This window comes from Leuciscus leuciscus, assembly GCF_965113295.1.
Source record: "Leuciscus leuciscus genome assembly, chromosome: 9".
Taxonomy (NCBI): domain Eukaryota; kingdom Metazoa; phylum Chordata; class Actinopteri; order Cypriniformes; family Leuciscidae; genus Leuciscus; species Leuciscus leuciscus.
The window spans coordinates 42,525,886-42,540,146 of record NC_138733.1 but is presented as its reverse complement, the minus strand read 5'-3'; the positions used below and the strand labels follow the sequence as shown (position 1 = coordinate 42,540,146).

Below are 14,261 nucleotides of genomic sequence, written 5' to 3'. Positions count from 1 at the left end.
AAATACTTCCAGAGGTCATAGATCCTCTTCTTAATATCATTAATTCGTCTTTGTCTCTAGGATACGTACCAAAAAACTTTAAGCTGGCTATGATTAAACCGCTTGTTAAAAAAATGCAACTTGATCCTTCAGAATTAGTCAATTACAGGCCGATCTCGAATCTACCTTTTCTGTCAAAGATATTAGAAAAGGCAGTATCCTCACAACTGTGTTCCTTTCTTGAAAGAAATGATATCTGCGAGGATTTCCAGTCAGGATTTAGACCGTACCATAGTACCGAAACAGCTCTCGTTAGAGTCACAAATGATTTGCTCTTATCATCCGATCGTGGTTGTATCTCTCTATTAGTGTTACTCGATCTTAGTGCTGCATTTGACACCATCGACCACAACGTTCTTTTAAATAGATTAGAACATTATGTTGGCATTACGGGAAATGCACTAGCATGGTTTAAATCATACTTATCTGACCGTTATCAGTTTGTAGCAGTAAATGATGAGATGTCTCATCGATCACAAGTTCAGTATGGCGTACCACAAGGCTCAGTACTAGGACCGCTGCTGTTCACTCTGTACATGCTACCCTTAGGAGATATCATTAGGAAACATGGCATTAGCTTTCACTGTTATGCCGATGATACTCAGCTCTATATTTCTTCAAAACCTAACGAAACTTATCAATTCACAAAATTAACGGAATGCATAGATGATATAAAAAATTGGATGACTTGTAATTTCCTACTTCTAAATTCTGAAAAAACAGAGTTTCTAATTATTGGACAAAAAACTTCCTCACGTAATAATCTAGAATACTGTCTAACACTTGATGGCTGCTCTGTTAAGTCTTCGTCGTCGGTTAGGAACCTGGGTGTGCTCTTTGATACCAATCTTTCATTTGAAAGTCACGTGTCTAGTATCTGTAAAACTGCATTTTTCCATCTTAAAAATATATCTAAATTACGCCATATGCTCTCATTGACAAATGCGGAACAATTAGTTCATGCGTTCATGACCTCAAGGCTAGATTATTGTAATGCTCTACTGGGTGGTTGCCCTGCACGCTTAATAAACAAACTACAGCTGGTTCAAAACGCAGCAGCTCGAGTTCTTACCAGAACCAGGAAGTATGACCATATTAGCCCGGTTCTGTCAAAACTGCATTGGCTCCCTATTAAACATCGCATAAATTTTAAAATATTGCTGATTACTTACAAAGCACTGAATGGTTTAGCTCCGCAGTACTTGAGCGAGCTCTTAACGCATTATAGTTCGTCACGTCTATTACGATCTCAAAATTCCGGCCAGCTACTAATACCTAGAATATCAAAATCGACTGCTGGCGGTAGATCCTTTTCCTATTTAGCACCAAAACTCTGGAACAGTCTTCCTACCATTGTCCGGGAAGCAGACACACTCTGTCAGTTCAAAGCCAGATTAAAGACACATCTCTTTGACCTAGCTTTCACATAATACATTATAGACTTCTATAATTTAATGTTAGGCTGCATATAGTAGGTCAGCCGGAACCGGGAACACTTCCCAAAAATCCTGATGTACTCGTTACATCATGAGAAGAATGGCATCTACGCTAATTTTAGTGTCTGTGTTTATCCCGAGGTTTTTCCTGCAGCCTGCCGGATCCAGGCCGTATCCAGATCTGACGAAGGACCTTCGCCTGGACCGATGACAACGCAGTGCTGAAGTGCCAACTAGTCTCTCCCTATGGAGGATCCCACTACCACTCTACAGATAAGGCGTTGTCGGGAAAATTCGTCTCGCGGTCCTACCCCAAAGCAACAAATAAAATAAAATTCCTTATCAAAATTTATAAGGAAAGACAAGTATTTTGTTTAGGCTTGGCTTGTAGGGAATTCCAAACCTGCGTATATTCAAACGCACATAACTATAGAACCCATTCTAAATGCGCATGTGAACACCATCAGCGTTTCTCACAGGTTCGCGTTTAAAGTCTGTGTAGAGGGAATGGTGTCGTCTTAGCGGCCCCTAATTTAATAACAAATGATCGTTGCGACGGAAGCAAATCAATTAAAACTAACTTTAGATGGAAATAACTTAACTCTGCTGTAAAGCCGAAACAATCTCTGTTACCTTAAATTATACGCTTATCTCTGTAAAGCTGCTTTGAGACAATCTACATTGTTAAAAGCGCTATATAAATGAAGATGACTTGACTTGACTTGACCACATGGCTGTGGTCATAATGGCCAGTGTCGCGGTCACTGAGGGCTCAGAAACAGACGGCTCCGGCTCAGAAACGGACGCTGGCTCCGGCTCAGGAACGGACGCTGGCTCCGGCTCAGGAACGGACGCTGGCTCCGGCTCAGGAACGGACGCTGGCTCCGGCTCAGGAACGGACGCTGGCTCCGGCTCAGGAACGGACGCTGGCTCCGGCTCAGGAACGGACGCTGGCTCCGGCTCAGGAACGGACGCTGGCTCCGGCTCAGGAACGGACGCTGGCTCCGGACTGACAGCTGGCTGCACTTGCACAGGCTTCAGAATGACAGCTGGCTGCACGTGCTTCGGAATGATGACTGGCTGTACGGGCATGGGCCTCGGGATGACAGCTGGCTGTACAGGCACAGTCTCCGGGGTGACAGCAGGCTGTACGGGCACGGTCTTGGACCCGTGGTCGAGGCCGAGAGGTTTCCTCCTCCTCCGCCGTCTCTGATGGCGAGTGGACGGCTCTGGACTGGGTGGAGCCCACGGCGGAGGGACCTCTGGATCAACGGGCGGCCAGAACGGGTGATGGGACTGAACTTCCTCCCGACCCCCTCCGCCTCCTCTGCGACCTCCACGAGTCCCGTGGAATTTAGCCAGTTTGGTCCCCTCGAAGGACTTGTCATGGCAGGGGGCGTGGTCCGACCCGAAGCTTGCTGTGGACTGGGAATCAGGGGTTTCGATGAAAAATCTTTCGTCCGTCCTCCGAGCCCACAGCGCAAAGCAGTCAAAAATGTTCATTCTGGGTTCTGGCTTACTGTCTGATGGTGCTGGCCATCTCCTCTCCTCTCCTCTGGCAGCGGGGAAATTGCGGCGGCCACTCATCCTGCTTGGATCCTAGTGGTGGTGGATCGTTCTGTCACGGATCGCACAAGGAAGAGGGCAAAGCGGATCCAAAGTGCAGTGATGAGTTTATTATATAGGGCAATCCAAAATCATAGTCAAAACAGGCAGGGTTCAAAGTCCAGACAGGCAATACAAAACAATAAACAGGCTACAGGCAAGGAACACAAGCGAGGTGACATAAAACAACGATCCACACAGAACATGAGACAAACAGGGCATTAAATACAAGAACAACGAGGGAACAACGAGAGACAGCTGGGTGATTACAAATACCAACACCTGGGTGTAATCACGCAGACAGGGATAGTGGGACATGTAGTTCCTGTGAATGACACCGTGGGGAAAAGGAGGACATCTAGTGGATACCCGGGGAAACACAACCAGACACTGTGACAATGTTAAACTGAATCTGAAATGGTGAAGGTTTAGGGTGTAAATGTGGAGACCTAGACATGTTATGTATGAGACATAACTGGACATATAAAAGTTCAGTTATGGGAGGGACAAGCCAGAATGCTGCTGTGTGGCCACTCATATCAAATGCAAAATCTGAGCACACGTGAGTATTTGGAGATCCCTCTTTCTATCAACAACAAGAAGCACTGAACTTCAGGAAGAGGAAGTGTGGCTGGAGCAAGCTTGCTTGGACCGATTAAAATGGATCAGGAAGATGTAACCACTTTGACAGAGCAGTTTAAAGAAGATGCATAAAATGCCAGGCTTGGCAACATGAGTTTAACTCGGCAAGACAGTTTCATCATTGCCAAAGATTCCTTTAAGGTTTCCTACAAAAAATGGCCAACTGCCAGCATATAGCAGGTGGAAGAGTGGCCATGGGGAAAATTTTTTTGTTTAAAAGCAGAGGGTCTGTTCTTTCTTTTGATATATTGCATTCAGATATTCATACGACAAAATGCTAAAAAAAATAAAAATAAAAAACGCTGACGAAGAAAGAGTTATGTCGCTTTTTTACCCGCTGGTAAAGATGGGTCCACAGGATGACCCGGAGGAGGCGTTCGTGGACCTCTTTGAAAGAACAGCGGATGCGCCTGATCCTGCTGTTGTCTGGGGAAATGCAGGTGGCAGCACAATCTCCATCTCTGCATATGCTGTGAGTTTGCATGTTTGCTTGCTTTTGATACTTTATTTGAACCAAATAGTATTGCCTCATTGTTATTATGTACTTTAAGTCATTTTAAAGGCTTAGGTCTATTTAATTGCCAATCACACACACACACGCACATACACACACACACACACACACACACACACACACACACACACACACACACACACACACACACACACACACACACACACACACACACACACACACACACACACACACACACACACACATACACATAAAAGACAACGGTGGGAAAACTAGCTATAGTTTGAGAGTCATGCGTACAAAAACACAAACAGCTCTGCCCTATATTGTACTACCAAGACCTTCACTGGCCCCCAGGGGTCCCCAGACCCTTCTGTTAGACCCGCATGGTTTTGCATAACTCACATAACTTCTTTTAAAATAATTATTTAATTTGCATATTAAACCATTTTGTTTTATTAGTTAAGCTGCCTTTATTGTCTTCCATAATGGACATCTGCTGTATACAAGCATTAGTTCCCGCCACTTCCTGCTGCTGCCTGTCGCGGAAACAAACAGCAGTGAGTGTGAGTGTGTGTGTGTGTGTGTGTGTGTGTGGCTCAGGATTGACTGGGTTCATAGTTTCTTATCTACAAATATCACGACAAGGAAACATTTGGCGCGCGAACCGACAGCTTTCGGCGCGCGAATAATGGTCGCGCACATGGCACATTATGGAGAAACTACACAACTGAACGATGGGTGAGTGTCGATGGCGAACTGCTGTAACATCATCATCTGAGCAGAGCTCGTGCTGCGGCTGCACGCGCTGGACGTAAACAAAGAGCGCGCGCCGTCGTGCAAAACTGAAAGTACCACAGTAATAACAGTGCAGTTACGGGGGACTAATGATTCAGGGTTCAGCAGATCACAGTCACATATATGAAGTTTATTTCTCCGATAAACACTCTGAAGGAACCAATGCACGGATCTGCACGAGCGACATCAGTAGATCATCATCCGCCATATGTGATAATATCTATTTGTGTTTCAAATAATAAGCTGGAAAGTTCGGGATGTTCAAATCGTGCTTGTGTAGGAAGCGAGGCGAGCCTCTGGATGCGAATGTGTCAGGATAGTATAGTAGTAGTAGTATAGTATGGTACTATGGAAAAGGCTCGAGTTATATTAATAAATTCATTGTGACGTCGGTTGGCCAATAACGTTACCTGATTGGATCAAAGGCGTTTTCAGTTTGGTTTATGAATATTTAAGATTATAAGGAGAACTGGGTCTGGGTCTCTAAACATAGTTGAACTGTTACAACAAAATTGTAATGAAATCTTCCATTTTTTATTGAGTTCTGTCCATCAGTTTAAAGTCCATTCAACCAAACGATTAATGCTTCCAAAAGTTAATGATTAACTGCTTTAACGATACGTTTTTCATTAACTTTTGAAAGCATTAATCGTTTGGTTGAACCAAGTCTTCTGTAGACTCACGGTCGCTTCATATGATGAACAGGTTTATTTTAAGGTTTTATTATAAGCATACATGAGCTCATCAAACATGGTAAACAGAAGCTCAAGCGCACTTGTGTGAACAAACATTGGTTCTTTAGGACTGTGGATGATGGATTACCTCCCATACAGATCTGTGTGTTTACAGAAGGAATGACACTTGAGAATGTCTCTTATTGACCAGTCAATGCGTTTCTTCATGATTTATGCACACTAAACACTGCTCTTCAGTAGGATAACTGACAGATACTCAACAATAACCATTTAACCTAATAACCTCTCGTTCCCTGTCAACGGCCTTCTGAGATAAGCTCAGATAAAGAGCGGCACAAAACCAATTACACACTTCCCATATACGCAGAATGCTGCACTTCAGATCGGTGTAATCTGAGCCCTGGGATCCTCGCTCCACATTCACGAGTTTATAACGGAAAGATGTGGAATATTGCGGGTGAAACATCTACTTTGTGGTATAACAACACCTCGTTCATAAATTAACCTGTGGATCGTAATGGGAACACTGCTCACAACAGGCCATTGGAAGTCCCACACTGATGTCCTGAAGAAAGAGAGTTTGAGCTGTTTGAGCATCGTAAATCTAGCAAAAGGTTCATTAAAAAAACATTAATGCACATTTACAACACTATACTTTCTGTTATATGATCTGTTACAATACACCGGCTTAGGGCGCAAATGAGAATGCAAATATAATATTTGTTGTAGCCTCCCATTTAACACTATAGAAGGGTCACACTTTATTTTAACGTGTCCCTGACTCCCTATTACAATGATATTGTACATTGTACAAAAGTATGTACGTCTTACTATAGGGTTAGGAGTAGGACGAGGGTTTGGTTTGGGGGTTAATTGCGTGTAGATATGCATCATTTATAGTTATTACTACAGTAACTACATGTAACAATGACACAAAAACAAAGTGTTACCTAAAGAAGTTTACTGAACTATGATGACTTCTGCATCTGAGAACCCGCAAATGTGGAAAGGCTCCAATAACATGCATCTTAATGCGCCACCTCTGACCATTGAATGGATGAGGATGTTACGTGGCGTGTGAGTGAATGAAAAGGATACAGATGGCAACTGTGCATCTGATTGTAGTTAATGCAGAGAAGTCTGAATCCTCGGCTCCGCACATCACCTTTCATAAGGATGGTCATGTGTTTGGTGAGTGGGCGGAGCTTCACTGCGGTCTGGACACACTCAGGACTGATAGCGTAATGTGAAGATGTCGTTTTTAACGACCTCTGTTTGTGGTTTCAGTGATCCGATCACAAAACTCCTTAGACTCCTGTATTTCATGAGTTCACCTGCATTCAGTATTAAAGTGCTGAACAGATCTGGATTGATGTCGTTCCGGGATTCAGTCCTAAAATTCGGCTTGAGTGCCAAACTGGCCCTTTTGAATTATGGCAGGTATTGGATAAAATGGGGAAGATTAGAATAGAGGAAGAGTTGGGATGAGGGAGGAATGTTGTCACCGGGGCCTGATGAGATGAAATCCATGAACAGCCAGAAACCGGACTTTTGTGTTTGTGTTGAAATGAAAGGCATTGTTTTAATGTTTTTTCAAGAGTGCATGTGTGCTTTTCTGAATCACTTCGTTCAGGCAGTGAAGTGTCAGATGTCAGTAGTTGCTCTTGTGTGCGGTTTGTTCCTCTAGCCCGAGGTGTGAGAACAGATGGAAAGCCGCCCACAGTGCTGCTGACACGCTTCATGAAGCTCGCCGCTGCTGCTGCTGCACGCACTTTAAATGACTGATTGTTGGCATAATTTGGTCCTTTCACTGTTACTTTTTAGTGTGAATCATCATCATTGACCATGATTTGAGCATGCAGGAGCTAGTGTTTGTGTGGACTGGAGGTAGGCCTGCTTCAGGGAGTGGTGCAGTGAGAATATGAGATGCTGGTTCTCTATGGTTTCCTGTGACTGCATCTCATGTGACAGGCAGGGGCGTGTCTAGAGAATGTGAAATGGGTTGGCAGTCACTCACTGCCTCAAAAGATGGTGGATGCAAGTGACCAGCATGAGCTGAACTCATGGTGAACACTAATGCAACACTAGTAAGAAGTGCTAACCTGCTGTTGTTATATTAGGGTCCTATTTAAGACTTTGATTGAGTTGTGTTTACAGTTTTTATTAAAAGAAATTCAATACTTTGAACGTTTTTCCTAAACTCTTAACACACCTACACACCTACACACCTACAACACAATTGGCAAAACGGTTAATTTCATGCTCAAAATCACACATTGTAAACTAAACTCCAACATTAATTTTTAAAATACAATAAATCACTAACACATTACACTATGGGCCAGATTTACTAACAGCTTGCGTCAGCGCAAACCCACTTTTGGCGTTAAAAAACTACTGTCAAATTAGTGCTGACAAGACAAGCCGTGGACACAGGAATTTTTGCGGCTGACCTTATTGCAAATGCATTTGTAGGAGTTTCCCTTTCAGGCACAAAATTTATGAGAGGAGAGGATTTACATGAGTAACGCAAGGTGATTGACTAAAGTCTGTGCTCGTCAATGTACTGGTGTTTGTGCCATTATTTACCGTCCAACAAAAGCATGTCTTAAACCAGGCACTACCTGGTAGATTGCGTTGGTCATAATAGAAACGATCTGTCTGCGTCTGTGTTATACAAAAAATGAATGACCCATCTCAAGGGAGCTTTCTAGAATGTACGGTTGGTTTAGGAAAAAAAAAGAAGACAGAGACAGAAATGCTGCAGTAAAGGCTTTATTTGCAACAAGAAATTACTGTAAGATAACAAAAACATGCAATAAAGCTGCCATTTATTGTGCAAAAATACAAAATATACAAACAGAAAAAGCCACAGAATATCTGGCCGGTCTTTGGCATTTGGCCACATGTTCTCATCCACGTCACACCTGATATCTTCTCTGGCAAGGCATCTTGGGAAGAATCTTTTGGCATGCCTTGTCCACCCCTGGCAGTGTTCAGCTGTGATGTCTTGGCATGCAGCATCCATTGCATCCAGGAGGAGCATTTGGTCCTGTGGACGATGGTCAAAAACCTTCCATCTCCAGGCTGAGAAGAACTCCTCAATGGGGTTGAGGAAAGCGGAGTAAGGGGTCAGGAAAAGGGACATCATCCTCGGATGGACATTGTCCTATGTGATCACATATATTGGCAAGTGGTCTCCCACCTGTCCCCTTTCTACCTCTGGCACTAGTCTTTCATGCAGTACTTCTAAAAACAGGAGAAGGCGGTCAGTGTTGTAAGGTCCAATCTCACATTAATGCAGGAGTGCACCGTTGTTGGTGCACATGGTGATGTTGGCTCCTCTCTGGCCCGGCATGGTGACTGTGGCCCTTTAGCCAATTATGTTTCTTCTGCGCTGATGCCTTTTCGCAAAGTTGAAGCCAGACTCGCTAACGTAGATCATTTCATGCGGGACTTGATTGGCCTCCAACTCCACGACTCTCTGAAAGTAATAAGACACAGTGTGTGTAAATGCTTTGCTGTATACTTACTGTATGTCCTACTACTGGATCAACATTAGGCCTATAATATAAGTAAAAACTTAGAGGATGGAATGAGAAGTTTTCTTGTCTTCCTCTCATGCCGTTGAAAGGATCCAAAGATCCACTAGAGTTTAGTACAGTAACCAGTGTAAGTTAGAATGACTAAACCTCGTAACTCGAGTGGATCCTCAAACTGTCTGCAAAACCTCATAGGAGCAGCTCCACCCACCTAATCGTGAATGAAGTCTTGCACACATTTTGGAGACTGTCTTGATTAAGTACAGTGTTTTCTTTATTCAAAACATGTGTAAGGCTAATGTTTTATGTATTTGAGGAGCGTAGAAGAGTGTCTTAGTCTGGGATCTAGTCACTGCCAGTAAAGCTTGTTCGTAAAGCTTAATCTTTTATAACACAAGCTTTTTGCCAAATATATTAAATGACAGTAATAACTGAGTGAACGCATATAGATACAATAACCTTTGTAATCTGTAAGTTGATTAAAACTTAATGCGTCAGATGCAACCGTTCTAATGACGGACAAAACACAAATATCCGACATTCGCTGGTGAAAAACCTTGTAACTATATTTGAGCTTCATATTGGGAAAATGTTAATGCTATAACGACACATGCAAGTGTCAGACCCTTAAAACCTAACCCATTACTAACTTTGACAACAAGATGTATTAAAATATTTATTTTTAAAATTTCCTGAATAGAAGTGGTTCTACACTAACCTGAAATTTTTTGCTGGTTTCAAAACACACCACGCTTGATATAACCTGCCATGTTAACCTATCCTCGGATAAACTCCTGCGATCCAACAGTAAATGCCAGGACATTGCCTTGCGACTTACATTGGATGAATTGACAGCTGAGTGCAGGCTTTTCACTCACATTAGATCATGCGGTAACATCACATTTGCATTGGCATTTGCATTTGAATTCATGATTGGTTGACTGCCAAATAAAATTCTTAAACAGAACGATAAAATAACGTTATTAACCAGTTAATGGTAATTTCAAATAAGCGTGTCAGTTCAGAATATTTAAACTTGATTTCGTTTTTGTTTGTTCCTGTTAAAATGTCGTCAGTTTCCAGTTTTTGTTTTCGTTCCTTGAACCGGTTCGGAGCCCTGTATGGAACATTCAAGCATGAAAACCAGTTCTAGTAGAGCCCAAAAACAACGTCAAGACTTTGTAAAAGGTCATAAAAGGTCCCCTTTAAAATTTTTTTTTACAACAATGCAATGGACATGGATTATTGGGACTTTGTTTATGGAGATGTCTTCTGTTAGTAGATGCAGTCATTATACTGTACACTCTTGGGCAAAAAAACTAAAATGGGCCAAGCACAAAATGGCTAAACACTAAGCTTTTAATTGTGTTAACCACAAATTATTGGTCTGTAAATTAGCAAATATTTTAAGCAAATGCACTACTTAAAAGTGCTGTCTCAGGAAAGCTTCAAAGACAGAATTAAGTTTTTGGCAGAATATGGGAAGTTGTGTATGGAGTGATGAATCACAATGAAATGCATGGTGATGCTCCAGAGCGGCATCTTCACAAATCTGCTGAAAAATATAATAATAAATGCTTCTCTACCACAGTGAAGCATTGAGGAAGAGAAGCCTTTTCAGCTGTGAAAAGTCATTTGGAGAATGGCTCACTTCACACAAATGAAAAGTTGTTATCAATGTTATTTTTGCTCCTGCTCACACTGCAAAGACAAGCAAGAAGTGGCTTGAGAACAAGTCCATCAGGTTCATGTTTTGGCCTGATCAGAGTCCAGATTTGAACCCTATAGTAAATATTTTGTCTCACATTAAACTCAAATGAACTGGGAGAAATTTTTCACTGTTTCAACAGTTTGAAGCCATTAACATTGAGTGGAACAACACTAACTCTTCTTCCTGTAAAAAGCTGACTGCAAGTTTACCCACACGGCTTAACATTTTGAGAAAACAAAGGGAAAGGATATTCCATGCTAAGTAACTTTATCTACAGTATTTGTACAATTCTTGCTAATTTCCTAACCAGTGATTTGTGATTAAATTGGTTACCACTAAATATTTGTCAGTTTTTGGCTTGGCCCATTCCCCCCTCCCAAAAGGCCCCCATTCTCTTGAAGGAAGCGAGCGCGGTCAAAAGCGCTGTCTTTAAATACAGGATTTTAAGCTCAACTGACTCTAGGGGCTCAAAGAGAGCTCCCTGTAGACCTGAAAGGATGACAGAGAGGTCCCAGGAGGGGATGAGGCGCGGACTGGGAGGATTTAACCTCTCAGGTTGTGCTTTTCTTGTGATCTGTCATCAATGGCACTGTGATGTGCTGTGATGGCGGCAAAATACACCTTCAAGGTGGAGGGGGACAGCCTCCGTTCCAAGCCCTCTTGAAGGAAGGAAAGCACAGAGCCAACCGGGCTCGCACGGCGCCTCTCTGGCAGACATCAACAAAGCTGCGGGCTTGGCATCACCTAACACATCTGCAATCTCAGGACTGGGCCAGAATGTTTCTCCGTTTCTCCGCACAGCGTCCCGGAGTAGAAGCAATGAGTTGTAGTGCACTTACTTGGCTCTGTGGGTCCCGTGAGGGACTGGGCAGGGAGGCATGAGGAGGCGGTGCGTCCTCTAAATGCTGACGCTTACTGTCGCTGTCAACTCAGACCCAGTATGGCACAGAGGTTTTTGGAAACTGCTATTTTATTGAGAAAGTGGGAACAGAAACAAAACGAAACTCAAGATTGTCCAAGACTCCTCCGGGGGAAGGAGCAATGCGTTCACCGTCTCTTGGATCAGAGCAGCTCCCTCCATCTCTGGGCCATCCGTCTCAGGGCCGCTTTGATGTGCGCTTCAAGGGTTTAGCGGTCTGGTCAGGCTGCGTCGGCTTCCTGCGGGTGGCTCGGAGTGGACGGGATACCTCCGGCTGGAGCCGATACAGCCTGCAGGGGGATGCCCGCGACAGCTTGGTGGCAGTTTCACGCTGGGGCAGGATGTGTTTTATGGCCTCCGTCTGTTTCTGGACTCTGTCTGCTTCTGGACAGTGTCAACGAAGAGGCCGGTCTGGGAGATGGGGGCGTCGAGAAAGTAAACTTTGTCTGCGTCCTTCATCTCAGCCAGGTCCAACCAGCCATCTACAAGTGCACCGCAATTGCACGCTCCACCTGTGGAATGTCCACGTAACCCTTGGTGGCCCCGCTATCGAGGGTAGTGAGAGTGGAGGAGACACATTGTCTGAACCTCATTCACCTCCGAGAAGAAAGAAACTTAGGAACCAATCATCTAACCGCGAGTGCTCAGGACACGGTGGAGGGTTCCACTCAAGCCTGATGCTCACGGCAGCCCGGGAAAGCATGGCCATCAAATCTGTATCCGATTCAGCGGGAGCAACCATCCCGGAGGGGGGAAGCTCAACTTCCTCATCTAATCGACATCCGATCCTCATCCGGAGTACTGAATGAGACACAAGGTGCCTCACGGTGGGGGACCCGTGGCAACATTCGGCAATGATCGGCAACTGGACCCGCGTCGACATTCGGCCCAACGAAGAAGCTCTCACTGTAACCCTCAGATCTCCCAGAGTGCTAACCAGACTAACGGCTCTACTACGACGGGCAGCAGCAGGGACTCATGAAGAAGAAGAGTCACAACCGCAATGCCGACATGGACATACTCTCGCGGTGAGAGCATGCACCCTCCACGAACGCTCTCTCAGCATGCTGTTTGCTCAGGCATGAGAGACAGCTATCATGGCTGTCAGATGAAGTCAGGTAACGACCACATCCAGAAACACATGGATGGAAAGACATCTTGAAGAAGATGCTGACCCACCATGTTTGCTTTTTTAGGGAACTGCTCTTTTAGCCAAAACACCAAGCTGGATGCAAACACCGCTGGAATGCGCTTTCACACCGGCAGAAAGATCCCATGACAAGCTGCAGGCAAAGTAGCATTCAAATTGCTGTTTTGGGGGTGTTCTCCTGATAGCAATTACAATTGCTGTTGTTTGCTCTTTGCTTAGAAATGTACTCTCCTTTTCATTAGAGGTGAATTGGTAAGAGCGATTACTGTGCAACTCGGCTCCGAAGCAAAATATGAACAAAATGAGTAATGCTGGTCCTATTTACACTCGTATGTCCGGGTAGGTGTGACTCGGCATGCAAATCTCACTGGCCAATGTTCGTTTTGTTACCACTTGGAGGTGATTGGTCTCCCAGGCGAGACCCCATGACGTCAGTCTGACTTATCTGAATGGGAACTGGAGTTAAAACACAATATTCTAAAGATGCTTTCTCTGGTCTATAGAGTGACTGTCATTGTTGTTCAGGTGTCATGTTACAGTCAGTCACGCGCTCGCTACATCAACAGTGTTTACATAACATTGCAAATAAATGGCTTGACGTGACTATAGTTTAGTCTATATATAGTTTTGTCGTGTCACATCATGCCATTTGCTTGTAATGTCTTCACAGAAACTGTTTGACCTTTCAGGACACCAGTGCGCTGTTGTGTACATTTCACAAATATGACATTAAGTTAAGCTCAATGTCCGAGCTAATTGTAAAGTCAAGATTGTAGCTTTCCACTGGTTGCAAAGTTATTGCAAAATTTTCTTTCTTTCTTTCTTTACCCCACTGCATTTCTTAAATATCCATGTTTATGAACTCTTTGATTTTCACATATAGTTTAATTGTTCTTTGCAGGAATGGAGACGTTTCACCATCAGACCTGAAGGGTGAGTGAATGTGTTCTGCATCCCAACTCAAATCAGATTCATTTAATTAAGCTTGAACAGAGAGAAGGACATGGCCAGTAAACATGAGTGTAAAATTACACTGTTTTACACATGTCTGCATAGCACGTTCTCCAGTAGAGGTCATCATAACCTTGCATATACACACACTCCATCACCTATGCTGCTGTGTTCTTTTACTGTCATTCAGATTCTATTGTACTTTTAATTAAAAAAATTTTTAAACAAGAGGTTTAATAATATTTTTTTTTTTTTGGGGGGGATTTATTTTGTGTTTTTGACATTTTTATTTATTATT

The 14,261-nt window shown here is 43.5% G+C and overlaps 1 long non-coding RNA gene across 1 annotated transcript; it reads right to left on the bottom strand.

Annotated features, from left to right (window-relative positions):
* Positions 1-8,449: 8,449 nt before the first annotated feature.
* On the bottom strand, positions 8,450-13,899 carry LOC309505765. Its single transcript, XR_014208584.1, has 2 exons — positions 11,783-13,899; positions 8,450-9,174 (listed from the first exon to the last, which is right to left on the bottom strand). It is a non-coding gene; the product is annotated as an uncharacterized lncRNA (long non-coding RNA).
* Positions 13,900-14,261: the final 362 nt, after the last annotated feature.